This window comes from Schistocerca gregaria, chromosome 5 (assembly GCF_023897955.1).
Source record: "Schistocerca gregaria isolate iqSchGreg1 chromosome 5, iqSchGreg1.2, whole genome shotgun sequence".
Lineage (NCBI taxonomy): Eukaryota > Metazoa > Arthropoda > Insecta > Orthoptera > Acrididae > Schistocerca > Schistocerca gregaria.
Genome location: NC_064924.1, coordinates 329,604,612 through 329,619,846, shown reverse-complemented (window position 1 = coordinate 329,619,846; position 15,235 = coordinate 329,604,612).

Below are 15,235 nucleotides of genomic sequence, written 5' to 3'. Positions count from 1 at the left end.
CAAAATCAAAGGTGATATTACTGGTTGACTCAGTGAATAATATTCAAGTTGAAAAAACTGCGACAGCGAAAGAAGTCTGGGACAAACTACAAAGTGCATTTGAGGATGGAGATCTTACAAGAAATGTAGGATTATTACGTGAGTTAATTACCACTCCGCTGGACAAATGCAAGTGTGTAGACGAATACGTCAACAAGATAATAGCCGCGTCGAACCGACTGAGAGACATTGTGTTTTCGATCGCTGACGAATGGATAGGGACACTACAGTTGGCAGGGCTACCAGGAAGGTATGCGGCTATGACAGTGGGTCTGGAAAGCTGAGGCAGACCGATCACGGGCGACAATCCCACAGGATGTAAAGAGTGCTTCACGTTGTCATGTATGAGGTAAGGAAACTGCATCTATGAGGTGCTATAGATGTCACAAGAAGAGGCATATTGCATCTCAGTACAGAGAAAAAGCAAACCCAACGTCACATACGCAGCAAAAGAGGTATGTTACTGATAGCCCAGAGAGATGAAGGTAAGGCACTCTCATGTTTTTATTCTTTTGGAGATGTGGGTAACTGTCAACTGGAATCGATTTTAGACTTAGGTGCATCTGTGCATATTGTTAAAGACAAATTTCTTCTTTATGATGTTAAAGATAAGACTCATACGGGAATACCTACTGTTGATGGCAGCAAGCTACAATGTCATTTGGCTGGGAAACTAGACCTACATGTAAGTGTAAATGGTGAACCCGATAGGTTACAGACCATGATGTTCATTAGGTAAAAATGTTGCGACTAATCTACTGTCTGTAGGGGAAACAATCTAGAATGGAAATACAGTCACTTTTGACATGCACGGAGCAAGAGTAATCAACGAAAATGGTGAAGTTATAACTACAGCAAGTAATGAAAGGGGCATTTTTAAGTTGTATACCATTCACAGTAAACATAGAAATGTTAGTCAATCAGTATACTCAGCGGAAGGTTTTTTATAGCACCGCAGACTTGGACACCTACATGGAAAGAGTATGTCTTTAATGAGGGATATGGTTAACGGAATACAGAATTATTGTGTAGCCAAGGACCCTTGTGACTTGCATAAAAGGAAAACAAAAAAAGGCGAGGCTACCTTCAAGACTAGTAAAAGTAAGTCTGCATAGGTCTTACAGTTAATTCCTACAGATGTATGTGGCCCGGTGGAGTGCGAATCCGTAGGTGGGAGTTGCTATTTTCTTACGTTTATTGATGATTATTCACGATATACTCATGTTCATGTTCTTAGTTCCAAAGAACAGGTGAAAGACACTTGTGAGGAATATTGTAAAATGGTCGAAAGGTGGGCGGGAAAGAAGATTAAGATCGGCATGTCTTATAACGGGAGAGAATATATTAATCATAAATTGAGGACACTTCTGGCAAAAACGGGAATCAGACATCAAACTACCATAAGGTACAGCCAACTGAGAGGACAAATAGGACCATTGTAGAAAAAGCAATGAGCATCATAAGTGTTGCTGGATTATCAAAGGATTTTTGGGCAGAGAACAATGTAAGGCGTTCTTATCGCGTACCAAAACCGAAAGACTATCCGAATTTTGAGCTGTATGAATCCCAGTCTTTTAATGATGAACCAGCAACAGCAGAAGAAGCAATTAGCGGCCCGAACTCTCAAGAATGGAAAGAAGCGATGAAGAGGAAATTGGAATCTTTATCTCAGAACAAAACCTTTGAATGGGTAAATACGGTAGCGGATAAAAAACCATTTCAGGCAAGATGGGTATTCACTTGGAAGAGCCCCGAAAATTCATCACTAAACTGTAAAGCACGACTTGTAATAGAAGGATATTCCTGAAAACAAGGGGTAGATTACAAAGAAACTTTTTCACCTGTAGTCAAGTATGTCTCTTTGAGATACCTTTTAGCCTTGGCAGCAAAACTAAATTTAACAATTACTCACGTGGATGAAAAAAACAGCATATTTAAATGGTAAATTGGAAGAGGAGATTTGTGTCATTTCACCAAAAGAAGTCATGAAAACCAGATCTGAAAGGGAAACATTTTGGCGTTTGCGAAAAAGGATTTATCGACTTACTCAGAGTGGACATTGTTGGAATAGATGTCTACATAAAACTCTAATAAATATGATTATGAAGCAATCTAAGGCAGATCCCAGTGTATACTATAAAAGGGGAAGAGAAGGGATAATAATAATGGCAACATGGATGGACGACTTCTTTATCCTGACTGAAAACGAAAGCCAAATAAGAATTTTTTAAGGAAAAGCTGCAATTGAAGTTTAAGGTGTATGATTTGGGAGAAGTTAAACTTTATTTAGGTATGCAGATCACTGAGGATGAAGAGAGACAAGAATTAAGCATAAATAAATCATCATATACAGGCATAAGTCATTGTAAACCCATAACTACTTCAATGGAAGTAGGAGTGTAGGAGTGAAGGGGACAGAAGAGACAGATGTGGAATGTGATAAAAAATGTCCTGTATTTGGAAGTAGTAGGGAGTCTGTTATATTTGTCTCAAATGTCACTACCTGACATTGTTTTCGCCACCAACGCAGTGAGCAGATATTGCAGATACCCAAGGGAGAAGCACTGGAAAGATGTGAAAAGGATATTCCGGTATCTAAAAGGAACTTCAAACTACGAATTAATATACCATAGAGAAGGTAATGCAAAACTAGAAGGCTACAATGATGTGGACTGAGGGGGGGGGGGGGGGGGGTCTGGGAGAAGCAAAAAAACTGTAGAGGCCGAGTATATGGCATTAACTTATACCACACAGGAAGCATTGTGGCCAAGAACATTAATATGTGGAATAGAACCCAATTTAAACGTGGAACCTATACCGATCTTCTGTGACAATAACGTGGCTATTAACCTAGCTAAAAATAACATCACTAGTGCTAGGACAAGACATATTGATATAAGGCAACATTTTACTCGGGACCACATAGAGCGACAGAACATCGCCGTGGACTACCTGCGCGCAGAAGACACGTTGGCTTCCCTCCTGACAAAACCCTTGGACAAAGAGAAGCCTGAAAAAATTGTGGAGCTGTTTGGTTTATCTTGTGAAGGCAAACCATAAAATACATGTCCAAGTGGTGGTGTTGGAACTGTATGAACAATATATTTCGTGCAAGACGGCGGCAAAGTGCTTCATGTGAAATATAATAGACCTCTCTGGTGTTATTGTACGCTCTGAGTTTTATGTGTGTAACATTATGTTCCTTGGTTGTTGTGTTCGATGTATCTTAAATGGAAGTGCAAATATAGTTACTTGCACTAAACGTTTTTCACTCACTATTACTTATTCAACTGTGTTGACTCTAATATATATCAATACTACACAACCATTAGAAAATATGAAGCGAGGAGATATCCACTGGCTCACCCGATGACTCTATACTGGATATCCAGGTTGAAAACTTGATGATTTTAATCTCGTGACAGCTTTTATGTAACTGTTTTTAATCTCTTTATGCTGTCTAGAATATTACCAATGTGCTCATCGGTTTTAATAAGTGCTCGAACAAGCATCATACATAATTTTATATACTTTTGATATTAGTGAGAGAGCTGGAACAGTTCTTGTGACACTAGAGTGATATTCGTATGATACTATGTTCAACTCTCGGGATAGTCACCTGTACATTCTTATTTCGTGGTTTCTTTTCACAGCTTAACACAACAGAACATACCTGAGCAGTATTGCGGCTCGCGTTGGTGCTGTTTGTAGGTTTCCGCCCTCTGTTGGAGGCCAGACGGTATCGTTTAGTTGGCATGGTTGTGGTTGTTTGTCTTCTTCTCGTGTTGAATGGCGAAACTCGGTTTCGCAAGTGTAGCCGGTCCGCTAGTGGCAGCTGCGGCGGTTACGATATGAAGTAAGTGTTGCCCTATCTTTGCACGAAGTCGTTTTTCCGGATCGTGTGGGTGGGCCATTTCGGTTGGGGACTCCGGAGGAGCCAGATCTGCGCAGTGCAAAACACGCCGGGACCGCTGGCGCCACGCATGGACTCCGGATGGAAGGGCTGTGGTCACGAGGGTGCACGACCTCGTCGTAAACCGGATCCTGCAGGCTTTAAGATGAGTGCATTTCAATACAAGCAGAGAAAGCTCCACCATTGTGATATCTCGCGATTCTCCAGTGAATTGGGTTCGTGTTGCTGCTCGTAGTGTCGCCGCGGCGAAGAGCAGCGAGTGGAGTGCTTTGGGAAGGCGGATCTGATTAGCTTTCCTCGACTTCTTATTACTATTTACTGCGTTCAACTTGTTGCTATTTGTTACGTTCAACCAGCGGTAATTTTTCTTGCCTGGTGGCCACTAATGCCGTAGATACCTGCCCTGGGGGTTAATGTATGTAACGGCAGTGTACGTTTCCTCGCCTTGGCCCTGCTGTCCGGTAAGGCGCGTAGTTTTGACAGCTTTCTTGACTGTAGGCCGGTTGGTGATTCTTCTACACTGGTGGTAGTGATACTTTTCCCATTTAGGGAGCTCTAAACACAGTATTCTGGGGACGTAGTGCTGACCGCCGGTTTCGGCTTTGGCGTATTATTCCATCGTTGCATTCTGTTTATCGGACGTCAGGTACCTTCAGCAAGATTATCATTAGTTATTCGTTAGACTGCCACTAGTCTGAGCTACCATTTTGTGAAATGAATGCAACTCTTGGTGCCTATCTCATCGCTCGCGAAAGTGTTTGTTGCCGGACCTTCTCAGAGGTCGATTCCCGGAGCGCCGTCTGTGGCTCCTTGGTTCTTGTAAGACGTGTGTTCTAAAAGGAGGTCTGATGGCCAGTAGTTCAGTGTAACGCTCCTTCAGCTCACGCCTTCTGCAGGTATAATCTGCCACAGTACCCTTTAAGGAACTTATATACTGATCCTTGTGTCTTATTAGTATATTATTTATTACAATGCCTTGTAAGGCCTGCAATAAAGGTTATATATGTCTAGTTAATAGTACTGGTCGCCTTCTATAATAAATCTAGCAGTGCAGTGTTCAGTGGATGATAAGCGTTGTGTTACAAAGTTTACCATCATCTTATTTCATCCGTTTGGTGATCAGTTGCTTGTTTTTTTTTCTTTTTAAATTAACCTTTGCTATTGTATTTGCTGTTTTACAGCAGGTTTCTAAATGTTTTATATTCTTTCCGTTCCTGGCGTGTAAGGCCTTCATCTTTGATTATGGTCATTTGCCTTAAAATTCTAATTTGGTGTTTTTATTTTAGCAGTATGCCTTAAAACCTTATTTACTGCCATTCCTGCCGTCTGCTGATGTATTCTGCTGTGTTTGTGGCGACTTGACATTAATATTTCAATACCTGTAATTTGTAAATTGCAGTGAGTTTTAAAAAATTCTTAATTTATCGCCATTCCTGGAGTGTAAGGCCTTCTGCCCAGATCACAGCGGCTTGCTTTTAAAACATTATCTGCTGTATCTGTATTTAAGGGTGATTTGTTAAATTGTAACTCACTGAAAACCTATTATTTATACAGTTGTTTATTCCTTCATTAATAACGTGTGGTATTTTATTGTTGAGTCTGGAATTACTGGTTTAAAATAAATTGCGTGTAACTGTAAAAGGCAACCAATAGTAACTGATTACGGCCTCGTCCACAATCGTAACCGAATCCTGCCTTCCCTCGACTACCCGGTTTCAATGCCTCAGCCCTTTCTGGCTTAGCATTCGCCTTTTGTGACTTTGTTGGAAAGGAGATATTAAATTCTAAACTTTCTCTCTCTTTATTTTAACTATGTGTTATGAAGCTAGACTTTCGGTACAAGAAGTCATCGTCATTCTGCCAACAGCCTTGTCAAAGAGAGTTGAGGAGGTGAAAGAGTGTCAGGGAATCTTCTTGCCCTTGGGCAGGGCAACTATCCCTAGAAGGGAGAATAATTAGCAATAATCAACGATGCGACGACGCAGAATGCAGTGGACCCCATTCAGTTATATATGCATGATTTGGATCTGCAAGGGTCACATAAAACCATTCAGAAAACTGATGACCCCTTTCCCTCAAATGAAGTAATCTGCATCATATACATAGTAGCCAACGTGAGATATTGCTAAACGAATGACTATGGTTTGATCCTACTTAGTGGAAAATTGTTAACGTAAGTAGGAAGGCAGCTGCGGAGCTACGTCGGGTCCCTGCGGTGCTCAGATCCAGAGACAGCTTATGCAGAAAATTATACTGCGGTCGCTCGCTATACCAATGTCCTATCACACGATATAGCTATAAACGTGTTTTAATTTGTTTTATTTAGCTTCCAGAGTTTGTACTCTATTTAACTATTGAAAAGACACGTTCACACAGAATACATAATTGTACGATAAATAAATAAACAAATAAAATATGTAGGACTGTATATTTACAAAATGGGAATTTCAAGCTTTTATTACAACAAATGGACTGATAAGAAAATTAGGCATATATATGTAATCAATTCACACTACTTCTTAAATTTAATAAGCAGTCGCGGATAGGCACAACGAAAAGGCTGTCACAAAATAAGGTTTCAGCATCTCCGCTATAGGGTGAGTAGCAACTTTCCTTTTCATCGTATTGTTATTGATAAAGGTGTTAGGAAGGCCATACACCAGTTCCTTCTCACTCAGTGACACGTGAGTCTGCCGGCTGGAGTGGCCGAGCGGTTGTAGGCGCTACAGTCTGGAATCGCGCGACTGCTACGGTCGCTGGTTTGAATCCTGCCTCGGGCATGTGTCTGTGATGTCCTTAGGTTAGTTAGGTTTAAGTAGTTCTAAGTTCTAGGGGACTGACGACCTAAGCAGTTAAGTCCCATAGTGCTCAGAGCCACACGTGAGTCTAAGGAAGATGGCCTACAAACCGATTAAAGTATAATTTATGAAAAAAAGGAATGAGCCGTTACATTTTAAACTTCACGTTTAGAAAAAAAACTCAAATTGGATAGTTACATATCTCAATTTTTACCACAGTTTTTAATAGATTTGGAAAATTCTAGAGTTTCATACACCTGGTTTGTATGCTGTGCAAAAAAAAAAAAAAAAAAAAAAAAAAAAAAAAAAAAAAAAAAAAAATCGAAGAATCTCTGTTAATTATGAAGAAAAGTGCACCTATAGCAATAAATGCAGCCAATACTAAGTGAAAAAACAATGAAATTTCACATGTAAAAAAATATTTTGATTCATTTTTGGACTTCTGCTGCTATAAGTGTGAATCTTGAATCCTTCCTGGTTATCCTGACAGTTTCATCAATTTATTTTTAAAAGTATAGAAAGTCGAAATTAAAATGTCCTGTGGTGCCTCTCTTGCTCCTGATTGGCCCTTCTGACGTCATACCCCCGTTAATGATCTTTTGGCTGAGTGCCTGAATCGAGAGGAAATTAGACGGGAGTGGAAGGCAGCGAAAAACAGCATTAAATGAGCACATGGTCGGGAGGAGGCCAGGTACAATGAGGGAAGGCGTGTTGCTTCGATCGCTGTAGGTGATCAGGTTTTCTAAAAGTTTATAGGGGGTAAAGCCAAGGAAGTCAGGTCACGACGGAAAAATTATTATTCAAGTTTGTCGGGCCATATGTGCTCATCAAGAAGTTTTCACCCACCAGTTTACTGCCCCAGTGTAAATGTCCTGGACAGCAGTGGGATACCAGCCTAACCAGGAGCGATGATCTAGCGTGTCATTTCATTTCGTAGCAGGACCCCTTTTGTTGGCACCCACGGCACTCTCACAGCACAGCGGTTCGTCGACGATGTTCTGCGTCCCATCTTGTTGTCCCTCATGGCAGGTTATCCTGTCTTTACATTTCAATATAACGCCAGCCCGCGTACGGCGAGGTTTCTACTGCGTGTCTTTGTGCTTGCCAAACCGTACCTTGGCCACCAAGGTCACCGGATCTTTCCTTGGTTGAGAACGGTTTGAGGATTTTGAGCAGGGTGCCAGGTAGACAGAATTTGGCACGATATCCCTCAAGAAGATATGCAATAACTCTGTCAATCTGTACCAAGCCGAATAATTGGTTGCGAACTGGTCAAAGATGGACGATTGTATTATTGACTCTCTCAGTTTGTGAATATCTTGCTCTTGAATAAATCATCCAATTTTTCTGAAGTTGTAATCATTTGATTGTCTGTACATGTACGTCACATCTACCGATTTCCGTCAGATTCGGATAATTCCTTCGTGGTGAGTTTTTTTTGTCTTAGAGAGTAGTTAGTAGATCGCTGCTTTTCCTGTTATGGTTACAAAACTAATAATCGTTGGTTTTTTAGTAATTTTAGAGTGGAATAGGTTTAGAACATGGTAATTTACCACATATTATCGTATAAGCGTGTATTTCATCACAGTACAGCGATATATTCTTATGAATGCAGCACTCGGACTACATTCAGCAATATCGTGTACCTTCACAGCCCAGTGACGCGGTTCTTATAACTTTGAGGTGTTTAAGACTGAGTTTATTATGTGTTGCAGGTATTTCTAACATTAACAGTATTCACTTTTAACACATTTTAAATTTTTGATTTGGCAGGTAAGCAGTACACGGGCTGTTGTAGTGGAAATATTAAACCAAAGTCGAGGATACACCGAAAATAATTTCTCCTCTTTATTTGCCTAGAGACTGCGGATAGTATACGCTGATACCAAGCATGGAACAGTTAAACAACTTGTGGTTTTACAGACAAGCTCAGAAATCTGAGCAGAAAAGCAGAGAAAGAGAACAAATGTTTAGACAGACGTTTCTTAAAGCGGAATTTAATATGACACAATGCCGCAAAATATGGTTTTAATTAAAACAATATTTAACTCGAAACAACGAAGCAAATATGATTTTACAAGCAGGCTCAGCAGTCTAAACATTAAAACAGAGACTCGGAACAAATACGTAGACAGACTTTGATCGGAGCAAAATTTGACTTTAAACAGTCGAGCAAAATATGACTTGATATCTAAAAATACTGGAAACGTGCTTACCAGTCCAAAATTTTACTCAGGATTTTGATAGAGAATATTCTCACAATGGTGATAGTGCGTTGGTCCTCTTTACTTGACACAGGCACCGAGCTATGCGTTGAACAACTTCAGCAACACTATACAAAACTGAATTAGCTTCAATACACCCAAAAGTAATTAATACATCATACTCTTCTAATCAACTAGTTACAGTTAACGAAATGATCAAGACTGCTGCTTATCCTGAGCACAATCACTAACAAGAGCATAAGAAAAAAATTAAAGCTTCGTTTAGATCATTACTTAGAAGACCATAATTCAAACTGAGGCATCCATATAGGGTGGATGAAAATCTTTCCAAATTTTAAGCACTTCTTTACATCAGGAGAATAATTACTGTAAACCACCTATGGTTCAAATAGTTGAAATGGCTCTGAGCACTATGCGACTTAACTTCTGAGGTCATCAGTCGCCTAGAACATAGTTTTTTTTTTTTGTCATCAGTCTACTGGCTGGTTTGATGCGATCCTCCACGAATTCTTTTCCTGTGCTAACCTCTTCATCTCAGAGTAGCACTTGCAACCTACGTCATCAATTATTTGCTTGACGTATTCCAATCTCTGTCTTCCTCTACAGTTTTTGCCCTCTACAGCTCCCTCTAGTACCAAGGAAGTCATTCCCTCATGTCTTAGCAGATGTCCTATCATCCTGTCCCTTCTCCTTATCAGTGTTTTCCACATATTCATTTCCTCTCCGATTCTGCGTAGAACCTCCTCATTCCTTACCTTATCAGTCCACCTAATTTTCAACATTCGTCTATAGCACCACATCTCAAATGCTTCGATACTCTTCTGTTCCGGTTTTCCCACAGTCCATGTTTCACTATCATACAATGCTGTACTCCAGACGTACATCCTCAGAAATTTCTTCCTCAAATTAAGGCCGGTATTTGATATTAGTAGACTTCTCTTGGCCAGAAATGCCTTTTTTGCCATAGCGAGTCTGCTTTTGATGTCCTCCTTGCCCCATCCGTCATTGATTATTTTACTGCGTAGGTAGCAGAGTTCCTTAACTTCATTGACTTCGTGACCATCAATCCTGATGTTAAGTTTCTCGCTGTTCTCATTTCTACTACTTCTCATTACCTTCGTCTTTCTCTGATTCACTTAGAACTAATAAAACCTAACTAACCTAAGGACATCACACACATCCAAGCCCGAGGCAGCATTCGAGCCTGCAACCGTAGCAGTTGCTCGGCTCCAGACTGTAGCGCCTAGAACCGCACGGTCACTCCGGCCGGCAAATCACCTTTAAAGGGTGGACTAAAATAGAAAACATTTTTCATGAGGCGCCTTTGAAGATGAATTAAAAAATCTTCTCAAAGTCTTCAGCAAATATTCAACGGGGAATTAAATCTATGAAGAAATGTTAACGACTTGAAAATAGTAAGCTTGCATATAGTATATGGGTAGCGTTTTTGATTAATAATCAAAACGCCCTCGATCCTGGATTCGAAACACACCGCCGTTTAAATTCTGATTAATAATCATCATTGGTGGACGAAGGCTTCCGGCATAAGAAGTCACCCTCATTCTGCCAACGGCTTTGTGAAAGAGTGCGGAACAGCGGATGGAGGCTCAGGGCCCTCTCTTGTCCTTGGTGTGGGAAACTGGTGCTAAATGTGGAAGAATCAGCAATGACTCAACGGCATGAGGGTGCAGAAGGCAAAGGAAACCTCTGCATTAAAGACGCATAACGTGTATCCAGAGGACACGTGGTCTGCAATTGATAAAGTGTCATGATTATCTCTCCATTGGCAAAAGATTCCGGAATAGTCCCCCGTTCGGATCTCCAGGAGGGACTGCCAAGGAGGAGGTGACTATGAGAAAAAGATTGAATAACTAACGGAAGGATAACGTTCTAGCAGACGGGGGTGGAATCTCAGAAGCTTGAACGTGGTAGGGAAACCAGAAAATCCGAAAAGGGAAACGCAAAGGCTCAATCTAGACATGTTAGGGGTCTGTGAAGCGAAACTAGAAGAAAACAAGGATTTCTGGTCAGATGAGTGTAGAGTAATACAAAAAGTAGCAGAAAATGGTATAGTGGTTGCAGTACTCGCTATGAATAGGAATATAGGGCAGAAGGTGTGTTATTGTGAACAGTTCAGTGATAGGCTAGTTCCTATCACAATCGACAGCAAACCAACATCGACAACGATAGTTCAGGCACACATGATGACGTCTCAAGCTGAAGATGAACTGATCGAGAAAGTGTATTAGAATAACGATAGGAGATGAAAATCTATTAGTCGTTGCGGATTGGAATACTGTTGTAGAGAAAGGAGTACAAAGAGGCTGCAGGAGAATGTGGGTTTGGTAGTAGGAACGACAAAATTAATAGAGTTCTGTAATTTGAGCTAGTAAATATGAATACCCTGCTCAAGAGTCACAAGAGGAGGATGTATACTTGGAAAAGGACGGGTGATGTGGGAAGATTTCAGTTAGATTACATAACGGTCAGACAGATTCCGAAATCAAATACTGGACTGTTAGGCACACCCAGGAGCAGATATACAGATATAGACTCAGATCACAAAGCGATGAACAGAAGGGTCAGAAGAATCAATAAGCAAAGAAGTGGGATACGGAAATACTAGAGAATCACCAGATATTCTTGAAGCTCTCTGAGGCTATAGATACAGCAATAAGGAATAGCTCAGTAGGTAGCACAGATGAACAGGGGTAGACATCTCTAAAAACGACAATCACAGAGGCTGGAAAGAAAGACATTGGTATTAAGAAAGTAGCTGCGAAGAAAACATGGGTAATAGAAGATATACTTCAATTGATCGATAAAAGAAGGAAGTACAAAAATGTTTCGGGAAATCAAGGACTACAGAAATACAAGTCACTGAGAAATGAAATAAACAGGAAGTGCAGAGAAACTAAGACGAAATGGCTGCATGAAAAATGTGAAGAAATCAAAAGAGAAATGATTGTCGGAAGAACCGACTCAGCATCTAGGAAAATCAAAACAACCTTCAGTGAAATTAAAAACAACGGTGGTAACATTAATAGTACAACGGGAATCGCACTATTAAATGCAGAGGAGAACGCGAATAGGTGGAAAGAGTACATTAAAGGCGTCTATGAGGTGGAAGATTTGTCTGATGTGACAGAGCCGGCCGCTGTATCCTAGCGGTTCTAAGCGCTTCAGTTCGGAACCGCGCTGCTGCTACAGTTGCAGGTTCGAATCATGCCTCGGGCATGGATGTGTGTGATGTCCTTAGGTTAGTTAGGTTTAAGAAGTTCTAATTCTAGGGGACTGATGACCTCAGATGTTAAGTTCCATAGCGCTCAGAGCCATTTGAACCATTTTGATGTGATAGAAGAAGACATAGGAGTCGATTCATCTGATGTGATAGAAGAAGAAACAGGTGTTGATTTAGAAGAGATAGGGGATACAGCATTAGAATCAGAATTTAAGAGCGCTTTGAGGGGCTTGAGATCAAATAAGGCAGAAGGGATAGATAATATTTCATCAGAATTTCTAAAATCATTAGAGGAATTGGCAATAAAACAACAATTCACGTCGGTGTGTAGAATGTACGGGTCTGGTGACATATCATATGACTTTCGGAAAAATATCATCCACACAGTTCCGAAGAGTGCAAGAGCTGACATGTGCGACAATTGTCGTACAATCAGATTAACAGCTCATGCATCTAAATTGCTGACAAGAATAATATACAGAAGAATGGAAAACAAAACTGAGGATGTGTTAGATGACGATCGTTTTGGCTTTAGGAGAGGTAAAGGCACCACAGAGGCAATTCTGAGGTTGCAGTTGGTAATGGAAGCAAAACTAAAGAAAATTCAAGACACGTTTCTGGGATTTTTCTCCCTTGGAAAAGCGTCGACAATGCAAAATTCTGAGAATAGTATAGGTAAGCTATGGGGAAATACTGGTAATATACAAAGAAATCTTTGGGTGGGTCTACAGGTAGCTTCTTTGATTCATAATCAAAACGTCTTCGGTCCCGGGTACGATCCCCGCCACTGCCTAAATTTTGATAAATAGTCAGCATTGGCGGCCGAAGACTTCCGGCATAAGAAGTCAGCCTCATTCTGCCAACGGCCTTGTCAAAGAGGGCGGAGGAGCGGATACAGGTTCAGGGCACTCTCTTGTCCTAGGGGTGGGAAATTTCCCCTAAAGGCGGAAGAATCATCAATAATCAACGACATGAGGATGCAGAAGGCAATGGAAACCACTGCATTAAATACATGTAACGTGTATCCACAGGACAAGTGGCCTGTAGTTGAAGAAGTGTCTTGATGATCTCTCCATTGGCAAAATATTCCGGAATAGTCCCCCTTTCGGATCTCCAGGAGGGAACTGCAAAGGGGGCGGTTACCATGAGAAAAAGATTGAATAATCAACGAAAGGATAATGTTCTACGAGTCGGGGCGTGAAATGTCAGAAGCTTGAACGTGGTAGGAAAATGTAAAGGGAAATGTAAAGGCTCAAGCTAGATATAGTAGGGGTCAATGAAGTGAAGTGGAAGGAAGACAAGGATTTCTGGTCAGATGAATATCGGGTAATATCAACAGCAGCAGAAAATGGTATAACAGATGTAGGATTCGTTATGAATAGGAAGGTAGGGCAGAGGGTCTGTTACTGTGAACAGTTCAGTGACCGGGTTGTTCTAATCAGAATCGACAGCAGACCAACACCGACAACGATAGTTTAGGTATACATGCCGACATCGCAAGCTGAAGATGAACAGATAGAGAAAGTGTATGAGGATATTGAAAGGGTAATGCAGTATGTAAAGGGGGACTGGAATGCAGTTGTAGGGGAAGGAGTAGAAGAAAAGGTTACAGGAGAATATGGGCTTGGGACAAGGAATGAAAGAGGAGAAAGACTAATTGAATTCTGTAACAAGTTTCAGCTAGTAACAGCGAATACCCTGTTCAAGAATCGCAAGAGGAGGAGGTATACTTGGAAAAGGCCGGGAGATACGGGAAGATTTCAATTAGATTGCATCATGGTCAGACAGAGATTCCGAAATCAGGTACTGGATTGTAAGGCGTACCCAGGAGCAGATATAGACTCAGATCACAATATAGTAGTGATGAAGAGTAGGCTGAGGTTCAAGACATTAGTCAGGAAGAATCAATACGCTAAGAAGTGGGATACGGAAGTTCTAAGGAATGACGAGATACGTTTGAAGTTCTCTAAGGCTATAGATACAGCAATAAGGAATAGCGCAGTAGGCAACACAGTTGTAGAGGAATGGACGTCTCTATGAAGGGCCATCACAGAAGTTGGGAAGGAAAACATAGGTACAAAGAAGGCAGCCCGCGAAGAAACCATGGGTAACAGAAGAAATACTTCAGTTGATTGATGAAAGGAGGAAGTACAAATATGTTCCGGGAAAATCAGGAATGCAGAAATACAAGTCGCTGAGGAATGAAATGAATAGGAAGTGCAGGGAAGCTAAGACGAAATGGCTGCAGGAAAAATGTGAAGACATCGGAAAAGATATGATTGTCGGAAGGACAGACTCAGCATACAGGAAAGTCAAAACAAACTTTGGGGACATTAAAAGCAACGGTGGTAACATTAAGAGTGCAACGGGAATTCCACAGTTAAATGCAGAGGAGAGAGCAGATAGGTGGAAAGAATACATTGAAAGCCTCTATGAGGGTGAAGATTTGTCTGATGTGATAGAAGAAGAAACAGGAGTCGATTTAGAAGAGATAGTGGATCCAGTATTAGAATCGGAATTTAAAAGAGCTTTGGAGGACTTACGGTCAAATAAGGCAGAAGTGATGGATAACATTCCATCAGAATTTCTAAATTCATTAGGGGAAGTGGCAACAAAACGACTATTCACGTTGGTGTGTAGAATATATGAGTCTGGCGACATACCAACTGACTTTCGGAAAAGCATCATCCACACAATTCCGAAGACGGCAAGAGCTGACAAGTGCGAGAATTATCGCACAATCAGCTTAACAGCTCATGCATCGAAGCTGTTTACAAGAATAATATACAGAAGAATGGAAAAGAAAATTGAGAATGCGCTAAGTGACGATCAGTTTGGCTTTAGGAAAAGTAAAGGCACGGGAGAGGCAATTCTGACGTTACGGTTAATAATGGAAGCAAGGCTAAAGAAAAATCAACACACATTCATAGGATTTGTCTACCTGGAAAAAGCGTTCGACAATATAAAATGGTGCTAGCTGTTCAAGATTCTGAAAAACGTAGGGGTAAGCTATAGGGAG